General features: G+C 38.3%; 1 protein-coding gene across 1 annotated transcript in view; it reads left to right on the top strand.

Annotated features, from left to right (window-relative positions):
• DNAJB9 (DnaJ heat shock protein family (Hsp40) member B9) overlaps positions 1-20252 on the top strand; it is a 700535-nt gene that overhangs the window by 475453 nt on the left and 204830 nt on the right. Inside the window, exons 11-12 of the transcript XR_010842140.1 lie at positions 8147-8221; positions 8787-8843. The gene's annotated coding sequence lies outside the window, so the exon portion shown is untranslated. The remainder of the gene's footprint in view (positions 1-8146; positions 8222-8786; positions 8844-20252) is intronic.

Here is a 20252-nt window from a genome sequence, read left to right as displayed (position 1 = left end):
TTCTTGGGCATCTTTGTTAAAACTGAATTTACCATGAATGTAAGAATTAATTTCTGGATTCTCAGTTCTGTTCCATTGATCTATGTGTTTCTTCTCTTGCTAGAACCACAATTCTTGATTGTAATAGCTTTATAATAATTTTGAAACTGGGCAGTATAAGTGCTACAGTTTATTTCAATATTATTTTGGCTATTCTGGGTTACTCATCTTTTCATGTATATTTTAGAATCAGCTTGCCAGCTTCTGCACAGAAGCCTGCTGTAATTTTGAAAGGGTTTACAATAAATTTATATATCAATTTGGGGAGAATTGCCATTTTAATTTATTCTCCTGATCAGGTGATATACTGTATCTCTATGTTGGTCTTTTAAAATTTCTTTCAACCATGTTCTATAGTTTTCAGTGTAGAGTCCTTCCTCGTATTTTGTTAAGGTTATCTCTAAGTAGTATATAATTTTTTTTTTTTTAACATCTTTATTGGAGTATAATTGTTTTACAATAGTGTGTTAGTTTTCCCTCTACAACAAACTAAATCAGTCATACATACACACATGCTCCCACATCTCCTCCCTCTTGCATCACCCTCTCTCCCACCCTCCCTATCCCACCCCCCCAGGCGGTCACACAGCACAGAGGTGATCTCCCTGTGCTATGCAGCAGCTTCCCACCAGCTATCTAATTTACATTTGATAGTGTATATATGTCCCTGCCACTCCCCCACTTCGTCACAGCCCACCCCTCCCCCTCCCCATATCCTCAAGTCCATGCTCGAGTGAGCCTGTGTTTTATTCCCGTCCTACCACTAACCTCCTCATGACATTTTTTTCCTTTAGAGTCCATATATATGTGTTAGCATACGGTATTTGTTTTTCTCCTTCTGACTTACTTCACTCTGTATGACAGACTCCAGGTCCATCCACCTCATTATAAATAACTCAGTTTCATTTCTTTTTATGGCTGAGTAATATTCCATTGTATATATGTGCCACATCTTCTTTATCCATTCATCTGTTGATGGACACTTAGGTTGCTTCCATGTCCTGGCTATTGTAAATAGAGCTGCAATGAACATTTTGGTACATGAGTCTTTCTGAATTATAGTTTTCTCAGGGTATATTCCCAGTAGTGGGATTGCTGGGTCGTATGGTAGTTCTATTTGTAGTTTTTTAAGGAACCTCCATACTGTTCTCCATAGCGGCTGTATCAATTTACATTCCCACCAGCAGTGCAAGAGGGTTCCCTTTTCTCCACACCCTCTCCAGCATTTATTGTTTCTAGAGTTTTTGATGATGGCCAATCTGACCGGTGTGAGATGATATCTCATTGTAGTTTTGATTTGCATTTCTCTAATGATTAATGAGGTTGAGCATTCTTTCATGTGTTTGTTAGCAATCTGTATATCTTCTTTGGAGAAATGTCTATTTAGTTCTTCTGCCCATTTTTGGATTGGGTTGTTTGTTTTTTTGTTATTGAGCTGCATGAGTTGCTTATAAATTTTGGAAATTAATCCTTTGTCAGTTGCTTCATTTGCAAATATTTTCTCCCATTCTGAGGGTTGTCTTTTGGTCTTGTTTATGGTATCCTTTGCTGTGCAAAAGCTTTTAAGTTTCATTAGGTCCCATTTGTTTATTTGTGTTTTTATTTCCATTTCTCTAGGAGATGGGTCAAAAAGGATCTTGCTGTGATTTATGTCGTATAGTGTTCTGCCTATGTTTTCCTCTAAGAGTTTGATAGTGTCTGGCCTTACATTTAGGTCTTTAACCCATTTTGAGTTTATTTTTGTGTGTGGTGTTAGGGATTGTTCTAGTTTCATACTTTTACATGTAGCTGTCCAGTTTTCCCAGCACCACTTATTGAAGAGGCTGTCTTTTCTCCACTGTATATCCTTCCCTCCTTTATCAAAGATAAGGTGACCATATGTGTGTGGGTTTATCTCTGGGCTCTCTATCCTGTTCCATTGATCTATATTTCTGTTTTTGTGCCAGTACCATATTGTCTTGATTACTGTAGCCTTGTAGTAGAGTCTGAAGTCAGGGAGCCTAATTCCTCCAGCTCCATTTCTCGTTCTCAAGATTGCTTTGGCTATTCGGGGTCTTTTGTGTTTCCATACAAATTGTGAAATTTTTTGTTCTAGTTCTGTAAAAAATGCCAGTGGTAATTTGATAGGGATTGCATTGAATCGGTAGATTGCTTTGGGTAGTATAGTCATTTTCACAATGTTGATTCTTCCAATCCAAGAACATGGTATATTTCTCCACCTATTTGTATCATCTTTAATTTCTTTCATCAGTGTCTTATAGTTTTCTGCATACAAGTCTTTTGTCTCCTTAGGTAGGTTTATTCCTAGATATTTTATTCTTTTTGTTGCAATGGTAAATGGGAGCGTTTTCTTAATTTCACTCTCAGATTTTTCATCATTAGTGTATAAGAATGCCAGAGATTTCTGTGCATTAATTTTGTATCCTGCAACTTTACCAAATTCATTGATTAGCTCTAGTAGTTTTCTGGTAGCATCCTTAGGATTCTCTATGTATAGTATCATGTCATCTGCAAACAGTGACAGCTTTACTTCTTCTTTTCCTATTTGGATTCCTTTTATTTCTTTTTCTTCTCTGATTGCTGTGGCTAGAACTTCCAAAACTATGTTGAATAAGAGTGGTGAGAGTGGGCAACCTTGTCTTGTTCCTGATCTTAGTGGAAATGGTTTCAGTTTTTCACCATTGAGAACGATGCTAGCTGTGGGTTTGTCATATATGGCCTTTATTATGTTGAGGAAAGTTCCCTCTATGCCCACTTTCTGCAAGGTTTTTATCATAAATGAGTGTTGAATTTTGTCAAAAGCTTTCTCTGCATCTATTGAGATGATCATATGGTTTTTCTCCTTCAGTTTGTTGATATGGTGTATCACATTGATTGATTTGCGTATATTGAAGAATCCTTGCATTCCTGGGATAAACCCCACTTGATCATGGTGTATGATCCTTTTAATGTGCTGTTGGATTCTGTTTGCTAATATTTTGTTGAGGATTTTTGCATCTATGTTCATCAGTGATATTGGCCTGTAGTTTTCTTTCTTTGTGACGTCTTTGTCTGGTTTTGGTATCAGGGTGATGTTGGCCTCATAGAATGAGTTTGGGAGTGTTCCTCCCTCTCCTATCTGTTGGAAGAGTTTGAGAAGGATAGGTGTTAGCTCTTCTCTAAATGTTTGATAGAATTCGCCTGTGAAGCCATCTGGTCCTGGACTTTTGTTTGCTGGAAGATTTTTAATCACAGTTTCAATTTCAGTGCTTGTGATTGGTCTGTTCATATTTTCTATTTCTTCCTGGTTCAGTCTCGGCAGGTTGTGCATTTCTAAGAATTTGTCCATTTCTTCCAGGTTTTCCATTTTATTGGCATACAGTTGCTTGTAGTAATCTCTAATAATCTTTTGTATTTCTGCAGTGTCAGTTGTTATATCTCCTTTTTCATTTCTAATTCTATTGATTTGAGTCTTCTCCCTTTTATTCTTGATGAGTCTGGCTAATGGTTTATCAATTTTATTTATCTTCTCAAAGAACCAGCTTTTAGTTTTATTGATCTTTGCTATTGTTTCCTTCACTTCTTTTTCATTTATTTCTGATCTGATCTTTATGATTTCTTTCCTTCTGCTAAATTTGGGGTTTTTTTGTTCTTCTTTCTCTAATTGCTTTAAGTGCAAAGTTAGGTTGTTTATTCGAGATGTTTCCTGTTTCTTAAGGTATGATTGTATTGCTATAAACTTGCCTCTTAGAACTGCTTTTGCTGTATCCCATAGGTTTTGGGTCGTTGTGTCTCCATTGTCATTTGTTTCTAAGTATTTTTTGATTTCCTCTTTGATTTCTTCAGTGATCACTTCATTATTAAGTAGTGTATTGTTTAGCCTCCATGTGTTTGTATTTTTTACAGATCTTTTCCTATAATTGATATCTAGTCTCATAGGGTTGTGGTCGGAAAAGATACTTGATACGATTTCAATTTTCTTAAATTTGCCAAGGCTAGATTTGTGACCCAATATATGATCAATCCTGGAGAATGTTCCATGAGCACTTGAGAAAAATGTGTATTCTGTTGTTTTTGGATGGAATGTCCTATAAATATCAATTAAGTCCATCTTGTGTAATGTATCATTTAAAGCTTGTGTTTCCTTATTTATTTTCATTTTGGATGATCTGTCCATTGGTGAAAGTGGGGTGTTAAAGTCCCCCATTATAATTGTGTTACTGTCGATTTCCCCTTTTAAGGCTGTTAGTATTTGCCTTATGTATTGAGGTGCTCCTATGTTGGGTGCATAAATATTTACAATTGTTATATCTTCTTCATGGATCGATCCCTTGATCATTATGTAGTGTCCTTCTTTGTCTCTTGTAATAGTCTTTATTTTAAAGTCTATTTTGTCTGATATGAGAATTGCTACTCCAGCTTTCTTCTGATTTCCATTTGCATGGAATATCTTTTTCCATCCCCTTACTTTCAGTCTGTATGTGTCCCTAGGTCTGAAGTGGGTCTCTTGTAGACAGCATATATATGGGTCTTGTTTTTGAATCCATTCAGCAAGTCTGTGTCTTTTGGTGGGAGCATTTAATCCATTTACATTTAAGGTAATTATCGATATGTATGTTCCTATTACCATTTACTTGTTTCGGGTTGTTCTTGTAGGTCTTTTCCTTCTCTTGTGTTTCTTGCCTAGAGAAGTTCCTTTAGGATTTGTTGTAGAGCTGGTTTGGTGGTGCTGAACTCTCTCAGTTTTTGCTTGTCTGTAAAGGTTTTAATTTCTCCATCAAATCTGAATGAGATCCTTGCTGGGTAGAGTAATCTTGGTTGTAGGTTTTTTTCCTTCATCACTTTAAATATGTCCTGCCACTCCCTTCTGGCTTGTAGAGTTTCTGCTGAAAGATCAGATGTTAATCTTATGGGGATTCCCTTGTGTGTTATTTGTTGTTTTTCCCTTGCTGCTTTTAATATGTTTTCTTTGTATTTAATTTTTGACAGTTTGATTATTATGTGTCGTGGCGTGTTTCTCTTTGGGTTTATCCTGTATGGAACTCTCTGTGCTTCCTGGACTTGATTGACTATTTCCTTTCCTATATTAGGGAAGTTTTCAACTATAATCTCTTCAAATATTTTCTCAGTCCCTTTCTTTTTCTCTTCTTCTTCTGGGACCCCTATAATTCGAATGTTGGTGCGTTTAATGTTGTCCCAGAGGTCTCTGAGACTGTCCTCAGTTCTTTTCATTCTTTTTTCTTTCTTCTGCTCTGCAGTAGTTATTTCCACTATTTTATCTTCCAGGTCACTTATCCGTCCTTCTGCCTCAGTTATTCTGCTATTGATCCCATCTAGAGCATTTTTAATTTCATTTATTGTGTTGCTCATCGTTGCTTGCTTCCTCTTTATTTCTTCTAGGTCCCTGTTAACTGTTTCTTGCAAATTGTCTATTCTATTTCCAAGATTTTGCATCATCTTCACCATCATTATTCTAAATTCTCTTTCAGGTAGATTGGCTATTACCTCTTCATCTGTTAGGTCTGGTGTGTTTTTATCTTGCTCCTTCATCTGTTGTGTGTTTTTCTGTCTTCTCATTTCGCTTATCTTACTGTGTTTGAGGTCTCCTTTTTGCACGCTGCAGGTTCGTAGTTCCTGTTGTTTTTGGTGGCTGTCCCCAGTGGCTAAGGTTGGTTCAGTGGGTTGAGTAGATTCCCTGGTTGGGGGAACTAGTGCCTCTGTTCTGGTGGATGAGGCTGGATCTTGTCCTTCTGGTGGGCAGGTCCTCGTCTGGTGGTGTGTTTGGGGATGTTGGTAACCTTATTATGATTTTAGGCAGTCTCTCTGCTAATGGATGGGGCTGTAGACCTGTCTTGCTCTTTGTTGGGGATAGGGTGTCCAGCACTGTTCTTTGCTGGTCCTTGAGTGAAGCTGGGTCTTGGTGTTGAGATGGAGGTCTCTGGGAGATTTTCGCCGTCTGATATTACGTGGAGCTCGGAGGTCTCTTGTGGACTAGTGTCTTGAGGTTGGTTCTCCCACCTCAGGGACACCGCCCTGGTGCCTGGCTGGGGCGCCAAGAACCTTTAATCCACACGGCTCAAAATAAAAGGTAGAATAAATAGAGAGGAAAGAAAAGGAAGGAAGGAGGGAGGGAGGGAAGGAAGGAAGAAAGGAAGGAAGAAATGAAGGAAGGAAGCAAGAAAGCAAGGACGGAAGGTGCAGAGGAAGAAAGGGAGGAAGGAAGAGAGGAAGGGAGGAAAGAAGGGGGAAGGAAGGAAGAAAGGAGGGAAGGAGGGAAGAAAGGAAGAAAGAAAGGGAGAAGACAGAGTAGTATAAAGTATAGTTATTAAAATAAAAAATAATTATTAAGAAGAAAAATTTCCTTTTAAAAAACAAAAACAAAAAAAAAAACAAAAAACAAACAAACAAACAAACAAAAAACAGAAAAATGGGTCGGTCTAACCCTAGGACAAATGGTGCAAGCAAAGCTATACAGACAAAATCTCACACAGCAGCACACACATACACACCCACAAAAAGAAAAAAAAGGGGAAAATAATAGTATATCTTGCTCCCAAAGTCCACCTCCTCAACTTGGGATGATTCGTTGTCTATTCAGGTTTTCAACAGATGCAGGGCACTTCAAGTTGATTGTGGAGCTTTAATCCGCCGCTTCTGAGGCTGTTGGGAGAGATCTCCCCCTCTCCTCTCTGTTCGCACAGCTCCTGGGGTTCAGCTTTGGACTTGGTCCCGCCTCTGCGTGTAGGTTGTCCGAGGGCGACTGCCCTTCGCTCAGACAGGACGATGTTAAAGGAGCAGTTGATTCGGGGGCTCCAGCTCACTCAGGCTGGGGGGAGGGAGTGGCACGGGGGCGGGGCGAGTCCGCGACGTCAGAGGCCGACGTGACGCTGCACAGGCCCAAGGCGCGCCGTGCGTTCTCCCGGGGAAGCTGTCCCTGGATCCCGGGACCCCGGCAGTGGCGGACTGCACGGGCTCCCGGGAGGGCCGGTGTGGAGAGTGACTTGTGCTCACACACAGGCCTCTTGGTGGTGGCAGCAGCAACCTTAGCGTCCGACACCCGTCTCTACTGTCCGTGCCGACAGCCGCGGCTCGCGCCCGTTTCTGGAGCTCCTCTACGCGGTGCTCTTAATCCCCTCACCTCACACCCGAGGAAGCAAAGAGGCAAGAAAAAGTCTCTTGTCTCTTCGGCAGCTCCGCGCCCGGTTCTAGGGCTCCTTTAAGCGGCGCACTTAATCCCCTCTCCTCGCGCCCAGGCAGCAAAGAGGGAGGAAAAGGTCTCTTGCCTCTTCGGCAGCTCCAGACTTCTCCCGAACTCCCTCCCGGCCAGCCGTGGCGCACTAGCCCCCTTCAAGCTGTCTTCACTCTGCCAACTCCAGCCCTTTCCCCGGGATCCGACTGAAGCCCGAGCCTCAGCTCCCGGCCCCGCCCGCCCCGGCGGGCGAGCAGACAAGCCTCTCGGGCTGGTGAGCGCCAGTCGGCACCGATCCTCTGCGGGAATCTCTCCGCTTTGCCCTCCGCACCCCTGTGCCTGAGCTGTCCTCCGCGGCTCCGGAGCTTCCCCCTCCGGCGCCCGCAGTCTCCGCCCGCGAAGGGGCCTCTAGTGTGTGGGAGTCTTTCCTCCTTCTCGGCTCCCTCCCACTGGCGTAGGTCCCGTCCCTATTCTTTTGTCCCTGTTTATTCTTTTTTCTTTTGCCCTACCCAGATATGTGGGGAGTTTCTTGCCTTTTTGGAGGTCCGAGGTCCTCTGCCAGCGTTCGGTGGGTGCTCTACAGGAGAAACTCCACGTGTAGATGTATTTCTGATGTCTCTGTGAGGAGGAAGGAGATCTCCGCGTCTTACTCTTCCGCCATCTTTAAGCCCTCTCCTCAGTAGTATATAATTTTGATGTAATCAGTAAAATAGTATTTTTGTTTTCAATTCCCAATTTTATTGTTAGTATTTAGAAATAAATTTTATACTGACCTTGAATATTTGATGTCCCTAAACTTATTACTTTATAGCTTTTTTGCACATCCCTTATAATTTACTTCATGTAAGATCATATTTATCTCTGAATTAAGGCAGTTTTATTTTTTCCTTTCTGATATTTATGATTTTTCTTCCCCTTCCCTTTTTTCCCTTATTGCAGGGTGTAGGACCTCTGTTCTTAAGATGAATACAAGTGGTGAGAGAAGATATCCCTGCCTTGTTCATGAAGTTATAGGTAAGCATTCAGTGTTTCAACATTAAATATAATGTTAGCATTGGGTTTTTGTAGATGTTCTTGATTGGTTTGGGAAAGTTCCCTTCTATTATTAAATTGGTGAGAGATTTTATAATCAGGAATGGATATTGGGTTTAGGTAAATGCTTTTTCTACAGTTATTGAAATCATTGTGTTTTCTTCTTTTTTAGTCTGAAAATACAGTGAATTATATTCATTGCTATTTGAATGCTATACTAACCTGTATTCTGAGATAAATCTGATTTGGTCATGTTGCATAATATTTTTAATATATTGTTCAATTTAATTTGCCAACATTTGGTTATGAAATTTTCTACCTATGTTCATGAGGGATATCTATCTATAGCTTTCTTTTTATGTAATGTCTTTTGCTGGCTTTGGTGTAACGGTAATGCTGGCTTCAAAAAATGAGAGGAATATCTTCCCTCCTTTGTGATTTTCTGAAAGAGTTCTGGTACTATTTGTTTTGTTTTGCTTTGTAACATTCTTTGTAACATCTTTCGTTTTCTCTTGCTTTGTAACATTCTTTTCTGCCTTTTCTTCAGTTCTCTTTCAGTGGGAGCTGCCCATACTAGATATTCAATTTGGTCTTCCTCTCTTAGGTAAGTGAGTGCCTTTAAATGAGGTGCATTTTTCATTTGTTGCCATAATTTTGTGCTTCTTTAGAAGTCACTAAGATCAGATTGCTGACATATCTCCTATAGCAGCCAACCAGCATATGGTGGAAAGCAAAGCAGCTTCTGTTTTGGACTGACAGCCAGTGAGTAGGAAATCCAGTCCCTCTTCTGTCTATTCAGCTCACCAGAGTAGCTTCAAATCCACAGCAGGCAGGCAGATGCAGACTCCTAGTTCCTCAAAGACTCCATACGGGGGGCTTATTTGTTTGTTTGCTTATCCAGGCAACAAGGAGTAGCAAGCACTTTTCTCTGCAGCTGGTCATTTATTCAGTCATTCACAAATATTTAGTGAGTGTCAGCTATGTGTCAGACAGTATTCCTAACACATAGGATACAGGAAGAAACAAACAGAAAGAGATCTCTGCATTCACAGAGTTTATCAGGGTGATAAAAATAGAAATAGAATAAATTACAAAACCATATAATATAATATTTTAAAATGTGGAAAATGCTACTTTAAGAAGAAAAATTAGAGAGTATAAGGGAGACCTCAAATGCTAGGAGGAGAGGGACAGTTTGCTGTATTGAATTTGCAGTTAGATTTCTTCTTATAAGGGAGAGATTTGAGAAAAGACTTGAAGGAGATGAGAGATTGAGCCAAGAGACTCTCTAGGGAAGAGCATTCTACAGGAGGGAAGAGCAGGAGCTAAGGCTCCAAGGACAAGAGAAGAGCCCTTCTCTGTTCCCTGGCACGAGGGATGAGGTCCAGACACTGCTCCCCTGGAGATCCAGGTTGTGACAGCATTCCTGGCCTGGTTTTGTTACATCCCCGGGGGAGCTGGAAAGAAGAGGGAGTCACAGATATACAAATATAAGCCTTGGCTTATCAGAACTTTTCTACAAAATATGCATGAGAGGTACTACCGGAGAACACATACTAGGATATCTAGCTCAGCGTGGCACTTTAAATATTCTGAAATGAGACACAGAGAAAACCAATTAATCTGTCACTGAGAGAGATTATTTTATGGTAGGGCAGTCCTGATGACAAATAGCAAAATACAAGCAAAATGATGATTAGTGTTTGATTTGTTGCAAAAACACCTACACAGAATAGCTGCTGCTGCTTCTTTTTTTAAAAAATGTTAAAATAGCCAAACAGAATATCTTATCTAAATGCAAAAATGCATTATTTATGATTGGCTTTCATCTATTCAAAGATTTCAAAATTCAGTTTTCTGCAGTATCCTTAGGATCCATCAAGAACATTAGGAAGTAAGATAAACCTGAAGACAGTATCATTTATAGAAGAAATATAACACTGAGACTTTGAATATTAAACAGTTTATATACCAGGCATTTTCTTTATTGAAAATTTCTTCTTAGTAGCTGATTAATATAATCCAGTACTAGTAGGTTGAATTTTTTCCCCTCTTTTGGTAACAAGCTGGAATTATTTGTAAATCTTTCTAATTCAGAATATGGAATAAAAATTAGAATACATCATGAAAAATGCAGTGGTTGATTTGACAGTTATTTTAAAGGTAAACCTGTATTTTTCAATAAATTTCCATGCCTTTGTATATTAAGTATAATTTTTATTTTTTGAGTTTTAAATATACAGGTGTGTGTATAAACATATACACAAATGAATTGAACATTTGCATATATTCATGGTAAAGTAACTGACTACACTTCATACCTAAGCTTACTTTGGTTCTCAATAATGATAAGCATTTAAATGTACAAATATGAATCTTCAGGACTATAGTTTTCACATTTGGAAGAGGAATTGTGTTAGGCTTTTTGTATAACATGATAGAAAAGTTAATTATTTTCTATGGACCTGGGCATATTTATTGTTCACCAAAGATTTAGAGGTGTGTGTGTGTGTGTGTGTGTGTGTGTGTGTGTGTGTGTTTGTCTGTGTGTTATCAAGTTCTTCTTGAGCCAGTTAAAAAGGATTTAAGATAACTCAACAGGCCACTTGGATTTATTAAACATTTATTTACACAAAGATTCAAGAATCATCACTGGTTCATTTTTAGAAACCAAATTCAAGTAAAATTGCTTTGAAAAAACAGCTGAATGAATCCATCTAAATGAACATTAAAACATGGCACAAAGGTCAATAAAAGGGAGAAACATAACATTTTTTAAAAAACTACAGTTGAGTAAGAAGACAGTAACCCCCAAATTTTAAAACATACTTTCTAATTTTTTTAGTCCTAGCACTCTTGTATTAGTTTGCTAGTGCTGCTACCACTAAAAAAGTACTACATGTTGAGTGGCTTAAACAAGAGACATTTATTGTCTCACAGTTCTGATGGCTAGAAGTCTGGAATCAAGATGTCAGCAGGCTTGGTTCCTCCTGCAGGCTGTTTGTTCTGAGGAAAGTATCTATTGCAGGCCCCTCTTCTTGGTTTGTAGATGGCTATCTTCCCTCTATTCCTGTCTGTATCCATGTCCAAATTTCCCTCACCACCCATATTGTATTAGGGACCATTCTAATGACCTCATTTTAACTTGATTACCTCTGTAAAGACTCTATCTCCAAATAAGGTCACATTCTGAGGTACTGGGGTTTAGGACTGCAACATACCTTTTTTTGAGGGGACACAATTCAACCCATAACAACTGTCTTGGGAAATGAAAATAAAACATTAAAGTATTAATATTGTCTGCTGTTACAAAGTACAAAAATCTTGAAGTTAGCTATTAGCTTGGAGTAGCATTGTCACTAATTTTGATAGCAGTAGATGGTTCCCTCACATAAAGATATAACTACCTTTGTCTAGTTGGTTTATTTGCTTCTTTGTGACAGGCTCACTATCCAAATCATTTATGCTCATTTAGAGCTGAGACAGAACACATATGATTAGATTGAGAAAATCCACACCAATAATTAGAAAAGATTATGTCAAATAACTGTTTCTGCCTCAGGGACACAGGGAAAAACTTGTCTCCTTATTAGAACAGAGTGCCAGGCTTTGCATATTTCTGAAGCTTGCTTCAGTTTGAAGTCTTTCAAGATGAATTAGCAACTATAAAATTCATAAATTGAAAATCAGATCATTTATTTTTCCTGTTGGTTTTCATCTTTCTCATTACTATAAAAAGGAATGTGTTTTTATTTACCTTATGCTGTTTTACTACTGCAGCTAAACACAAAATTGGCAGTTACATTATTTATATTCATAAGGTCTTATTCCAGGCATCTTATTTTGCTTTTAGCCTCTAGTTCTTGAGTGTTTTGACTACGATGGCCTTATTGTTCCGCTCATGACCTCTGACTATAGGTTCATGACCTCCCTTTTCTTAGAGCCTTTACTTTAGAAAACTTGCAGTTGTAAATTCTTTCTCTGCCCTTTTGAGGTGTAAGTCTTCTGCAACCCAGAAATGTGTTTCTCAAGGACCTGGGAGCCATCTTTTTGCAATGCAATCATCAAGAAAGATAGGGCCTCTGTTTCCTAGTCTCTGTGCAAGGGTAGGAGCCTAACAAGTAGCAAACACAAATGGCCCAATCACTGTGGGCAAACTCATCACCCCCTTCTCAGAGTCCTCTAGTACTTTTTCATTAACTCATCCCAGCAAATCCTTCTGTCTTTTGCTTCAGGGAAGTTGAGGTCAGTCTCTCTCCCCTATTGCAATAGTCTTGAATAGTCTTCCTTGTCAATTTTAACAAGTGTCTAGTGCAATTTTCTCCCTAACCGTTTTGTCTGGTCCTTCATTTGGGGGTACTTCTATGAATAATAGAAACTACATGACTATGTACTTGAATTGTACATATTCTGTACTTAAATTAACTGCAATCTTACTATTCATTTTTATGTTAAAGTTTTGAATAAACCTGAAATTATTTAGTGTCACAAATATAATATCTATGACCTACTCAGAAATTCTTTTTTTATTTTCAACATCTTAATTGGAGTATAATTGCTTTGCAATGATGTGTTAGTTTCTTTTTTATAACAAAGTGAATCAGTTACATATATATATGTTCCCATATCTCTTCCCTCTTGTGTCTCCGTCCCTCCCACCCTCCCTATCCCACCTCTCTAGGTGGTCACAAAGCACCAAGCTGACCTCCCTGTGCTATGCGGCTGCTTCCCACTAGCTATTTTATGTTTGGTAGTGTATATATGTCCATGCCACTCTCTCACTTTGTCACAGCTTACCCTTCCCCCTCCCCGTATTCTCAAGTCCATTCTCTAGTAGGTCTGCACACTGTATGCTAACACATATATATGGAATCTAAAAAATAAATTAAAAAAAATGGTCATGAAGAACCAAGGGGCAAGACAGGAATAAAGATGCAGACCTACTCAGAAATTCTGCTGTTAGTTTATTCCATGCAATATTTTGATTGTTTTTGTTTCATTAGAAAGGCAGGAAGATGTTTGATGTCAACTTCAAATATAAAGATTTTTGCTTGTAGAAATCTGGAATTTCTATCCATTTACCATCTAAATATTTCTTGCATTCTCTCTGTCCAATTTCTACAACTACTCATGTACTCAAGGCCCGCATCCTCTTCATTTGGGCTAAGTATATTTTACTTGAATCTGTCCTTTCTGTCTAAACATACTCAAATCTGTTTTCCACACTGCAAAAACGTGATATTCCTAAAGTGGAAATCACCATATGTAACTGTTGGGACAATCACTGCCCTACAAGGTATATTTATGTGAATTAGATAAAGGGTCCTCTTCTTCAAGTAAAATAGACTTTAGGTTAGTAGACCACAATCTACACAACTATACTTGGGCTGATCTGGGGAAAGGGGAACTTGGGCAGTTCTCCCTTGCAGGACATGGCCTCCTGGTAAAGGATGGGAGGGAACAGATAGCTTGTTGGTTGTCATGGGAAACCTGGAGAGTGCTGGCTGTTCCCATCTTAATGTATTGGCCAACTATAGCATCACTAATAGGAGAACTGCTGGCTTTAGATGCTTTCTGACATCATGCACGTCAGGTACACAGTTTCATCCATGAAGTAGTCTTGCTGAAATGATTATAATCAAGACTTACTTTTAGGTCTAACTTCCAGTTTACAGAAAGGATAGACAATGGAGAAAAAATTAAACAGCCTCACAAGAGCACAAATATAGAACATCAGACATTCTTTTTTTTTTACAAAGACCTTATTTTTATTTATTTATTCATTTTTCTCTTTTTGTAATTTATCATTATTTTTTTAACATCTTTATTGGAGTATTATTACTTTACATTGTTCTGTTAGTTTCTTCTGTATAACAAAATGAACCAGCTATATGTATACATATATCCCCATATCCCTCCCTCTTGCATCTCCCTCCTACCCTCCTTATTCCACCCCTCTAGTTGGACACAAAGCAACAAGCTGATCTCCCTGTGCGATGCAGCTGCTTCTCACTAGCTATCTATTTTACATTTGGTAGTGTATATATGTCAATGCTACTTTCTCACTTGGTCCCAGCTTACCTTTCCCCTCCTCGTGTCCTCAAGTCCATCCTCTACATCTGCATCTTTATTCCTGTCCTACCCCTAGGTTCATCAGAACCATTTAAAAAAATATATTCCATATGTATGTGTTAGCGTACAGAATTTGTTTTTCTCTTTTTGACTTACTTCACTCTGTATGACAGTCTCTAGGTCCATCCACCTCACTACAAATAACTCAATTTCATTTCTTTTTATGGCTGAGTAATATTCCATTGTGTATATGTGCCATATCTTCTTTATCCATTCATCTGTTGATGGACACTTAGGTTGCTTCCATGTCCTGACTATTGTAAACAGAGCTGCAGTGAACATTGTGGTACATGACTCTTTTTTTATGGTTTTCTTAGGGTATATGCCCAGTAGTCTGATTGCTGGGTCATATGGTAGTAATATTTTTAGTTTTTTAAGGAACCTTCAAACTGTTCTCCATAGTGGCTGTATCAATTTACATTCCCACCAACAGTGCAAGAGGCTTCCCTTTCTTCACACCCTTTCCAGCATTTATTGGTTGTAGATTTGTTTTTTTTTTTCGCTGTATGCGGGCCTCTCACCGCCGTGGCCTCTCCCGCCACGGAGCACAGGCTCGGGACGCTCAGGCTCAGTGGCCATGGCCCACGGGTCCAGCTGCTCCGCGGCATGTGGGATCCTCCCGGACCGGGGTACGAACCCACGTGCCCTGCATCGGCAGGCGGACTCTCAACCACTGCGCCACCAGGGAAGCCCGGTTGTAGATTTTTTTGATGATGGCCATTCTGACTGGTGTCAGGTGATAACCTCACTGTAGTTTTGAGTTGCATTTCTTTAACGATTAGTGATGTTGAGCATCCTTTCATGTGCTTGTTGGCAATCTGTAAATCTTCTTTGGAGAAATGTCTGTTTAGGTCTTCTGCCCTTTTTTGGATTAGGTTGCTCTTTTTCTGGATATTGAGCTGCATGAGCTGCTTGTATATCTTGGAGATTAATCCTTTGTTAGTTGCTTCACTTTCAAATATTTTCTCCCATTCTGAGGGTTGTCTTTTCATCTTGTTTATGGTTTCCTTTGCTGTGCAAAAGCTTTAAAGTTTCTTTAGGTACCATTTGTTTATTTTATTATTATTATTTTTAACAACCATTTGTTTATTTTTGTTTTTATTTCCATTTCTCTAGGAGGTGGGTCAAAAATGATCTTGCTGTGATTTATGTCATAGAGTGTTCTGCCTATGTTTTCCTCTAAGAGTTTTATAGTGTCTGGCCTTACATTTAGGTCTTTAATTCATTTTGAGTTTATTTTTGTGTATGGTATTAGGAAGTGTTCTAGAATTCAACAATACGTTAAGAGGATCACACACCATGATCAAGTGGGGTTTATCCCAGGAATGCAAAGATTCTTCAATATATGCAAACCAATCAGTGTGATACACAGTATTAAGAGATTGAAGGAGGAAAAAACATTTGATCATCTCAATAGATGCAGAAAAAGCTTTCAACAAAATTCAACACCCATTTATGATAAAAACTCTTCAGAAAGTAGGCATAGAGAGAACGTACCTCAACATAATAAAGGCCTTTTATGATAAACCCACAGCCAACATCATTCTCAATGGTGAAAAACTGAAACCATTTCCACTAAGATCAGGAATAAGACAAGGTTGCCCACTCTCACCACTATTATTCAACATAGTTTTGGAAGTTTTAGCCACAGCAATCAGAGAAGAAAAAGAAATAAAAGGAATCCAAATTGGAAAAGAAGAAGTAAAACTGTCACTGTTTGCAGGTGACATGAAACTATACATAGAGAATCCTAAAGATGCTACCAGAAAACTACTAGAGCTAATCAGTGAATTTGGTAAAGTAGCAGGTTGCAAAATTAATGCACAGAAATCTCTTGCATTCCTATACACTAATGATGGAAAATCTGAAAGAGAAATTAAGGGAACACTCCCACTTACCATTGCAACAAAAAGAATAAAATATCTAGGAATAAACCTACCTAAGGAGACAAAAGACCTGTACGCAGAAAACTATAAGACACTGGTGAAAGAAATTAAAGATGATACAAACAGATGGAGAGATATACCATGTTCCTGGATTGGAAGAATCAACATTGTGAAAATGACTATACTACCCAAAGCAATCTACAGATTCAGTGCAATCCCTATCAAACTACCAATGACATTTTTCACAGAACTAGAACAACAATTTCACAATTTGTATGGAAACACAAAAGACCCTAAATAGCCAAAGCAATCCTGAAAAAGAAAAATAGAGCTGGAGGAATCAGGCTCCCTGACTTCAGACTATACTACAAAGCCACTTTAATCAAGACAGTATGGTGCTGGCACAAAAACAGAAATATAGATCAATGGAACAGGATAGAATGCCCAGAGATAAAAACATGCACCTATGGTCATCTTATCTTTGATAAAGGAGGCAAGAACATACATTGGAGAAACAACAGCCTCTCTTCAGTAAGTGGTGCTGGTAAAACTGGACAGCTACATATAAAAGAATGAAATTAGAACATCAGACATTCTAAAGGACAACTGGTCTTTTATGTTCAACAATGGATGCTATGAAAACAAAAGGTACTCTGTTCTAAATTAAAATGCATTTAAAAGCTAAAACAGCCAAACAGAAGTCATAGCTCATGATTGATTACTGGTTTAAACTAATAAGCTAAACTAATTGGGGCTCTTGGGAATATCTGAATATGGGCTGGTAATTAGATGTTATTTGGGGATTATTGTCACTTTTGTTAAGTAAGATAATAGTGTTGCCAGTATGTAAGAAAATATACTTATTTGGGGTAAAATCATAATATAGTTTCAGTTTATTAAAAAAAACACAAAATGTGTGAAAAAATAACTGAAAACAATATGACAGTGTGTAAGTAGTTGTTAAATTTAAGTGCTCTCTATAGGCATGTAATTGTATTATATTGTTCTTTTGACTTTTCTTTAGTTTTGGATTTTTATAGCAAAAAATTAAACACTACAATATTAAAAAATAGAAAGAATGGACATCTAGTTTTAGCTCTGATACGTGAAGAACTTGAAGCTCTTCACTTCCATCCTTATAACAAGAAATAGTTGGAAATACTGAAAATCAATGAGCCATCAGAGAACTAAGTTTGAAAGGCAAATAACCTCTCAAGTCTAGACAGCCAGGTAATATTCAGAGAGATACAGATGAAATTTGGTTACTGGATCTAAAGCCACTGGAGCCATAAACTGGTAGCCATAAAATGGTAATTTTGGCAAACTTCTGGAGGTTGATTGTGGACTAGCAGTCCACAGTGAGAAACTCCTATGTTTGCAATCATGGAGTCAGGGCACACTTTGTGGACTTTACCTCCAGGAACCCTTCTAGCTTTTCATAAGGAAGACCTGAAAATATTGCTTTATGACACTGGCAAGGAGAATGGAGGAGTAATCATTGAGGAATAATTCTCCTTAACAAAGAATCTTCTCCTTCACAAAGTCTACACCAGGGGAAAGGATTTTGCCAGAGCCTTATCCCAGTAGAAGGGAATCATCTCACTCCAGGCCCTCCAGCTTCCCTGTCTAATTTAAGGGAAGGAAAATGGTCAAGGGTTAGAGATTCAAGGAAATATATTGGGAATGTTGCAGCTAGGGAATGGAATAGGAAGCAAAGAGGAAAAAGCTATATCATTGAAGGAAGATACAGGTCCACTAAATACTGAGATTTAATCAGAAAATTACAGAATTCTCCCCATGTCCATTCCTCACCAGCACATCAACAAGACTATAAGTATAATAACTGAAATACAGCTAAAAGAGTTGTAAGGTCCAGACTCTATTTAATGAGGAGTTCTTGGGAAACCCCAGGCACAAAAACATTAGAGGAATTTGAAGCCTCTGGAACAAACATTAAACACAGCCCAACTCTCAGCCAGAATAACATAAAACCTCACACTAAAGTCCTGTCAGTCTCAGTTCCTGTTACCTTATATATCATGCCTGGGTGTCATCAAAACATTACAAGGCAGAACAAAAGGCAAAATACCCCTCATTCTGAAGTGGTGAAACAGTCATCAAATCCAGACTCAGATATGACAAAGATATTATAATTAACAGACAGGGAATTTAAAATAAGTATGATTAATATCCTATAAGAAACATGTAAGAGCAGATGGGTAATTTGAGCAGAGAGATGTATAGTCAAAAAACAATCAAAAGGAAATGCTAGAAATAATAATTAAAAAGAAAACTGTAACAGGAATAAAGAATGCTTTGATGGATTTTTCGGTAGATAAATCACACATGACTACATAAACCACATGACCGAAGAAAGAATCACTCTTAATGTACCTGAATAATACTCATTCATTTTTCACATATAGATCAATCATCATTTCCTCAAACATACATTCTCTGACCCATCTTTTTCTTAATGTTTTCGTGCCATATTGACTCCCTATCTACATGGACATCATAAATTATCTTTTTAGACATCTGTTTTCTCTAGTAGTCTCTAACCATGGTGTATGCAATATGGATCACTTTGTTGTTATCAATTTCAATGAGTCAAGACTAACTTAGCTTAATGTCAAACAAATGCTGAAGAATTAAGTCAGTGAGTTGGATATTTTACTTTCCAAAAACCTTAGTAGTCTATATTATAAAGACCAAACATCTGAGATATATAACTTACATTTAATCATTGTTTGGCATCCAGAGATCAATAATTGGAAGGTTTTGTAAAACCATGCTAAGTTGTAATAAGTTGAGATGTGGTGTAAAGAATATGAAATTTGATTAGAAAGATGTAAATATTGAATGCACATCTAATTATTTTCCCCAAAGAAATCACCTCTTTGGAGGAGTTATTTTATATGCAAAAGCAGCTTAAAATTGTGGACTTAATTCCTTGCCCTGGCTTTGACCTCAGTGCACTTTGGGTGACAATTCTCCGTAGGTCTCTCATGTTTCTGCCTATCTTGTGAGCAGAGACATTGACTATCATTGTCCTGGTCTATATTTTCAAGTACATCTGTATAGTGAAGAACCTTGGAAGATAAAGATAGCATCTTCCTCCAGAGCAAAATGCACACGTAGTTACTTCCCACGATAAAAGATTTAGTATCTGTAAGCTCAGAGTTCCTCCCTATAGTGTAATCCACTGTGCGTGCAAGTGTCACTTGACCTTCTTTGCATTGTCATGTGGGAATTGGGGCTCAGGAACTCAGAGAAATGCTGACAGTCAGGATATTGCTACTGCTCCAAGTAGTAAACTGTCCTTTGTCTCTGACTTGTCTTCTGATAGCATTTACATTTACGATCCTAGAGCAGGCTGACTTGTTATCTTTCAAGGAGGATAAAATATCAGGTCCTTTACAATTCTTCACATACAGTGCCTTCAGGTGGAGAATGTAGGCTGCTTTTTAAGCAACAGTTATTTAATTAGGGCAAGAATGGGTTCTTCTGGAACTATGCGTCATGGCTCACCTCAAGAAAGAAGTGATCCCACAGTAACTTAGAACAGTCCTGGTTGGGAATATTGAGCACAGTCTATACGACTTCAGTCAGATGGATAAGAACGGCCTCTCCCTTCCTGTAACTCAGAGCCTGGGGGTGGGGGGTAGGAAAACAGTACACTGCGATGTATTTTCAGGATATCTTACTACTATTTTAGTCAATAAGCTAAACATAGATAAATACATTAAATAATTTAAAGTCATCCTCTTCCTCTTTCTACTATAATAAGAGAAAAATTATCCCTAGTCTTCAAATTAACTCTTTTCGGGAGGACAAAGGTGAATAACTTTGTATTTGTTTTCTATTGCTGCATAACAAATTTACCATACTTTCCCAACTTCCAAACTTACCACAAAATTAATAGCTTGAACCACACCTACTTTCCTGTGTCTTTAGGTCTGAGGTCCCCATTTTCATGTCTGTTGTGAACTGGG

This window comes from Kogia breviceps, chromosome 9 (assembly GCF_026419965.1).
Source record: "Kogia breviceps isolate mKogBre1 chromosome 9, mKogBre1 haplotype 1, whole genome shotgun sequence".
Taxonomy (NCBI): domain Eukaryota; kingdom Metazoa; phylum Chordata; class Mammalia; order Artiodactyla; family Physeteridae; genus Kogia; species Kogia breviceps.
Note: the sequence above shows the minus strand (reverse complement) of the source record. Positions and strands in the feature narration are given on the sequence as shown.